Source organism: Rhinopithecus roxellana, chromosome 17, assembly GCF_007565055.1.
Source record: "Rhinopithecus roxellana isolate Shanxi Qingling chromosome 17, ASM756505v1, whole genome shotgun sequence".
In the NCBI taxonomy this organism is placed as follows: domain Eukaryota; kingdom Metazoa; phylum Chordata; class Mammalia; order Primates; family Cercopithecidae; genus Rhinopithecus; species Rhinopithecus roxellana.
In genome coordinates this window covers 10748958-10755790 of record NC_044565.1, presented here as the reverse complement: position 1 = coordinate 10755790, position 6833 = coordinate 10748958, and the positions used below count along the sequence as shown (strand labels likewise).

Genomic DNA, 6833 nt, shown 5'->3' with positions numbered 1-6833 from the left:
CACTGTCCTTTCCTTGGGATTGGATTCTACCCAAGCTGCTGACCTACCTTCTGATTGGTGTGGTTAAGACACTGAGGCCAAGCAACTTCTGGTGGCACTTTGAAAGGAGAACAGGGCTTTTTGTTCCATCCTTTTCCCTTGGTGGTGGTTTCTCACTACTTAAACTACTGCTCTCTTGAATGCCGAATTCATTCACCCAATTATTTGTTGGCTGTCTCCCCGTGAGTGCCCCACAGGTATCTAAGAGTCAGCGTGTCCAAAACTGAAATCATCTCTTCTGGTCCTACATGTGACAAGCCACAAACCTGGATATCCTTGACTCCTTCTTTGATCTCCTTAGCTAATTTAGTTATCCAGTCCTGTTCAGTTTGTCCTTCATTACTATCTCTCAAATTTGTCCACTTTTTTACATCCACGAGCTTTGTCTATAAATAACTTCTTGCCCTGGGCACTTCAGCCGTTTTTAAACTGGTTACCCTACCGCCATTGCCTCTCTTCAACCAGTTCTACACATTGATATGAGGGGACCTTTCCAAAATGCATACTGGGCCAGTTTAAATGTCATTACCCAGTTTAAATCCTGAAATGATTTCTTCAACTAGATTTAAAATTTACATAAGATCTGAAATGTTTCCTCTATGTGTCTAGATTTTAAAATTTAAATTCACTAGAATGGCCCAAGAGACCATCAATGATTTGGGTCCTGTCCACCTCTCCAGCCTCTCCAGCCTCTCCCCACATGCCAGGTGGTTCAGCTTTAGTGAACTCCTGCAGTTTCCTTGCCACCCTGTGCTCTCTCAGGCCTTTTCCCACCACCCAGAATGCCATCTATCTCCTTCCCTCCACTGCACCTTTCTGCCCCCGCCCCATCCCCATTCCTCAGCTGACATCCTGTCAGTTTATTAAGATAGCTCTGGCATTGCCACCTCAGTAAATCTCCAATCCCTGTGACCTGTTAGGTGCTGCTCTTCAGGAGGCAGCAAAAGATAATAGACCTTTTTTTCAGATGTGCTTGGATTTAGTTGCTTTGTGACTTTGGCAAGGTTTCTAATCTCTGATCTGTTTTCTTACCTGCAGAATGGAAAAATTATATCTTACAGAGTTGTTATGAAGGTGAAATGAGATAGTGCATGCAAGCATCAAGCACTGTGCTGGCACACAGTAGGCTTGCTTCTCTTCTCTAGTACGTGCTCCTACTACGCTACTTTATGCCAGTAAGCGTCTGTTTCTATTTTGAGTGTAGTTAACTCCTCTCCCGATTTAGACATGAGTTCCTTTAGGGTGTCTTCCATCTCTGTATCCCACCAAATACAAGTAAAGGGCACGTATTTGAGGAGGAGGAAGATGAGGTGTTTTCTTTTTGTTTTTGTTTTGTTTTGTTTTTGGGACAGAGTCTTACTCTGTTGCCCAGGCTGGAGTGCAGTGGCACGATCTTGGCTCACTGCAATCTCCACCTCCCGGGTTCAAGGGATTCTCCTGCCTCAGTCTCCTGAGTAGTTGGGATTACAGACATCTGCCACCATGCCCAGCTAATGTTTGTATTTTTAGTAGAGAGAGGGTTTCACCATGTTGGCCAGGCTGGTCTCGAACTCCTGACCTCAAGGGATCCACCCACCTCGGCCTCCCAAAGTGCTGTGATTATAGGCATGAGCCACTGTGCCCGGCCAGAAGATGAGTTTTATTTTGGACATGAGTTTGAGGTGCCTGTGAGAATGTACAAGCAGAGATGTCCATTTGGCAGTTGGAACCTGCTGGGTCTGGAGCTCAGCAGAAATGTCCAGATTGAAGATAAAGTCTGGGGAGTGAGTTGGGAGCGTGTCAATGGTGGTCAAAGGCATGGTTTGTGTGAGGTTACTGTCTGTATTCAAGTTACTAAGAAAACCGAATCTTAGGCAAAGCTAGTGGTTAGCACTTCATTGGAGGGTGAAGTCTCAGAGCAGTGAGAGTGAGGGAAAGGAGGAAAAGAAAATCAAAGGTTAGTGTTAGTGAGTTGGTTCCTGCCTCACAAAGACGGCTGGTCACTTTCCCATGTTGGATGTCTCTGGATAGGCTACACAGAAACACCATGACTGGCTGGAACATTGTACTTGGATTGATGGAGGGATGGAGGGGAAATTTACCTGCTCTGCTTCCTGCCCATGCTTTACTGCCCAAAGTTTGCCATGGAGCCAGTGTTAGCTCCCCACTGTCTTGCTGGGATGATATTTCTTGGCCACAGGGAAAGCCAGATCCCATGCCTTGTGGCATGGCATTTAATCTAAGTCCTGCAATGGCAAGGGGAACAGAATGTGGTCACCGGCCTGTGGGAGTTGGTCAGCACACAGCAAGCAGCTGGAGACCTGGGAGTCAGGTGAGGCTGAGAGAATCTGAAGCAGCAAGTTACCTCAAGAGAGTATACAGAGGGAAGGGAAGATAGAGCCCTGGGAAGCCCTGAGAGTTAAAGAGCCTGCAGCCTGAAGGGGCATCCACTGCAAGCAGAGGGCCCCCGTAGAAAGCATTGTCACAGAGCTAAGAGAGGAGAGAGATTGAGCAACTCAGAGGGCAATCAAGTTCTGGGAAGTGGCCATTGTGATTCAGAGATACCTGATGAGCTGGCCAGAGCAGTCTCCATGGAATAGAGGAAACAAACTGGGTTGTGGTGGCTAGAAAGAGGAGACAGCAGCTCATGCTCACTGTGTGCCCTGGGTGGCATCCATTCATGGGGATTGTGGAGAATGGATAGCCAGGCAGATGACCAGGGAATGATTTCTGGAAACTCGGATGTGATGGTAGCGGAGAGGCCTGGCGAGGTGCTCTGTGTACCAAGGATGGAGCATAGCATAGTAACAGCCACCTTTGATTCATCCAAAGCCAGAAATGCCAGTGTGACAGAACCAAGCAGACTGGCTGGCAGTTGGCAGGGACAGGATATGAACATTCTCAACTCTGTTCCCTGGGAGCTTCTCTCTTTTGGTGGGTTTTGGGAAGTTTCCTAGGGTTAATGTTACCTGCCCTAGCATGGAGGCACCTTTGTGAAATAAGAATAGGGCTTACATCCCATCTCTTCCACTATTGAGCTGTCTGAATGTGGGGAAGGTGCTTCACCTTTCAACTTCAGTTTCTCTATTTGTAATAGGCCAATAGCACCTTCCTCAGGTGATATTCTTAGGTAATCTTCAGGGAGACAATTAAATGACATAGCATGCTTGATACAGATGCTTAAAAAAGGATACCTGGGAGAGGCTGATACTAAACAAATGAAAAGGAAACAAAATAGAAGCAGTCACATTCCCAAGACGTACACTTGTGACACACATAACCATCTTTTGAGCCCCAAAGGATAGGTAGCCGTGGCCGAGTGCGGTGGCTCACGCCTGTAATCCCAGCACTTTGGGAGGCCAAGGTGGGCGGATCACGAGGTCAAGAGATCAAGACCATCCTGGCCAACATGGTGAAACTGCGTCTCTACTAAAAATAAAAAAATTAGCTGGGCGTGGTGGCACATGCCTGTAGTCCCAGCTACTTGGGAGGCTGAGGCAGGAGAATCACTTGAACCCCAGGAGGCGGAGGTTGCAGTGAGCCGAGATCGCACCACTGCACTCCAGTCTGGCAACTGAGTGAGACTCTGCCTCAAAAAAAAAAAAAAAAAAAAAAAAAAAAAAAAAAGGAAAAGAAGTATAGGTAGCCCTTTGTGCCCCAGCTTTCAGCTTGTTTCTGTGGGTGGCTACTGTCTTATTTTCTACCATCCAGGCACTGTTTCCTCCTCGTTTTAGCAGGCCAAGGCTGAGAAGGAGAGTCTAAACATGGTGGCACCTCTCTCACTCCACTCCCACAATTTGAATTCACCTGCTTGGTTCACATTTTCAGTGCTCTACCTCAGTGGGGAGCAGGGGTGGGGCAATGCAAAGACCCAAATCTGCTGCTGGGTAATCCTAGGGAATGTACAAGGCCCCAGAGCTGAGTCTACCCTACACAGCCATGAGGCAAAAAGTGAATTAGGAACAGGTATGCTCTATAGCCTCCGTACTGTGGAAGTTTTACAGCACAGGTGACCTTGGACCCTGTCAAGTAGTCCCAGGGCACCTGGAAAACACTTAAGTCTGAGGGTGAGTGGTCCCTCCTGCTTCTCTGTGGTTATTGTTTCATGTAGCCAGGTCTTCTATGTGTATGGGTAGCATGACCATTCACCTAGCCTCCCTCCATCTCTATTATCTGTGCCACCCGAAACAGGTATCGCTACTCCCAGGGACAGAGGTCCTCAGAGGGGCGGCCTGGGGCGTTTGGCCTACATTCCTTTTCCAAAGACTGGGGAGTTTGGATGTGGGAATTGGATTCTTCTTGCTCAAATAACGGGTGCCAGAGTAAATAGATGTCTCTCACCCTGTGTTTTGTTACTTTTTATTATGGAAAATTTTAACATACAAATGAGAGGAGAGTGTCATGACTTACATGTACAATATATGTTCATTTCATGGTTCATCTTGTTTTGTCTATATCCCCTTTCCCATCTACTCCTAGAATGTTTTGAAGCAGATCTCAGACATTACCTTATTATTTCATCCAAAAGTCTTTTCGTATACCTAAAAGACACAGCTCTTCAAAAAAGAAAACTACAATACCGTTATCACACCTGAAAAGTTAATTCATCAGCTATCCAGCATTCAAGTTATCTTGGTTGTCTTATAAACATTTCGTTTTGTTTTACAGTATGTTTATTTGGATGAGATTTAAGACAAAGACAATACACTACACATAGATGTCTTTTGAGTCTGCTTCCCCTTATTTTCTCATTATTGTACTAATACAGTGTTTGCTTTGTATGCATTCTTCTTAAGCTTCATTTTCAATGTGTCAGCAATTCAAATACATAACATTATCACCTTGATAATACAAATAACACAATATGGAGGAAGATTGAGAACATAGGCTCCTAGTACTTAGTCACTGGGATTATAGAGATTTTCCTTTTAGTATTTTCTGTTTAAATTTAAAGGTGTCCTGCCATGGCTGTGCAAGAATAGAGCTGTCTAGAATTGGGAGTGCAATGGAAAAAAAAAATGGACTCAAAATTAGGAAAACATGAAAAGACATAAGTCAAGGAGAGAGAATATATTTTGAAACTAAATAGAATTTCCTGGCTGGGTGTGGTGGCTCATGCCTGTAATCCCAACCCTTTGGAAGGCCGAGGTGGGTGGATCACGAGGTCAGGAGTTCAAGACCAGCCTGACCAACATGGTGAAACCCCATCTCTACTAAAAATACAAAAATTAGCTAGGCACGGTGGTGCACACCTGTAGTCCCAGCTACTCAGGAGGCTGAGGCAGGAGAATCGCTTGAACCCAGAAGGTGGAGGTTGCAGTGAGCCGAGATCGTACCACTGCATTCCAGCCTGGGTGACAGAGCAGACTCCATCTCAAAAACAACAACAACAACAACAACAACAACAACAAACTATTTCCTTTATTCAGAGTGTAAGCATCCAAACAGGTGCTAAGGAGAGAAGTTGTATCTTATTTCTTCCTCAAATTGCCCTTATCAAACCAAATAGGTAATGCCCATTGACCTAGAAAAGGGAGCTCTCTTCAAGCAGTGTATAAGAAAAAGCAGGGCGGAGGGAAAGTAGTGAGAGGGTCACTTGCTTTGAGGTACTCCAGGTCAGGGGTCTCCAGTCCCTGGGCTGTGGACTGATACTGGGTCCATGGCCTGTTAGGAACCTGGCCGCACAGCAGGAGCTGAACAACGGGCAAGGGAGCATTACCGCCTGAGCTCTGCCTCCTGTCAGATCAGCAGCAGCATTAGATTATCATAGGAGTGTGAACCCTATTGTGAACTGCATATGCAGTTCACATCCTGCATAAGGATCCTGCATAAGGATCTTGTGGGCTCCTTATGAGGATCTAACTAATACCTGGTGGTCTGAGGTAGAACAGTTTCATCTCAAAACCATCCTCCCCCTCCTCCCCATTCCATGGAAAAATTGTCTTCCATGATCGGTTCCTGGTGCCAAAAAGGTTGGGGACCACTGCTCTAGGTGATGGATATCAAAGCCTTCACCTTGAGAAACCTGTCAAATGGCTGAAGCTGTGACTCTCCATCATTACAAATGATGAAAGATGTAGCAGATTTTTACTGAGGTGCTAATGGATTGAAAAAAACTGTCTATGAAAGGGGGCCAGATAGATACCCAGGCAGCAAGGCAACATGGGTACTGAGTGAGAGTTAAGTGCTTGGAACCTCTCTGCTCCACAAATCAGGTTAAATTCTAAACTTTTTAATTTTAGATTAAATAATGGGGCAAATACAAAGCAAAGCCTTCCATCAGTTGCAGCAGCTGGATGGAGAAAATAAACACTTCTAGAATATAACTTAGAACATCCCCTTGAACTCCCATCATCTAAACCACACCCACTGGCTGAAGATGTTGCACTTTTTGACCAAAAAATGGAGGTGCTACCAACACAACCTTTGTATCATAGGAAGAGACATGTAAACACACGAGGGCGATGGAGCTGCACTCAGCACTGGATGTGGTGAAGAAGGGTATATAAGAGATCTTTCTCCATACCCATCAAAATTTGGGATCTATAAACACTGGAGGTAAGTCTATCAATTTTCAGAGAATTGGCTTAGTGGAGTGGGAAGTAGCAAGGGTTTTTTTGTTTTGTTTTGTTTTTTTGTATCCTGAAATTGCTAAATAGGACTTCACAAAGGGTACATGAGAACCATGAGATGACTGAAATAAGTTATAGAATTTAAAAGGTGGAGAAAAATTTTACAATATTAGGGGTCTTTTCCCCATAGTCAGCCGCAGGTATGGTAAGACCCATTAGTTCCTGGCTTGTTACTGAGTAGGA

General features: G+C 45.2%; 1 protein-coding gene across 1 annotated transcript in view; it reads left to right on the top strand.

The window, feature by feature from the left end:
• The first annotated feature begins 6365 nt into the window (after positions 1-6365).
• Positions 6366-6833, top strand: part of SLC4A5 (solute carrier family 4 member 5) — a 139419-nt gene continuing 138951 nt past the window's right edge. Inside the window, exon 1 of the mRNA XM_030921053.1 lies at positions 6366-6576. The gene's annotated coding sequence lies outside the window, so the exon portion shown is untranslated. The remainder of the gene's footprint in view (positions 6577-6833) is intronic.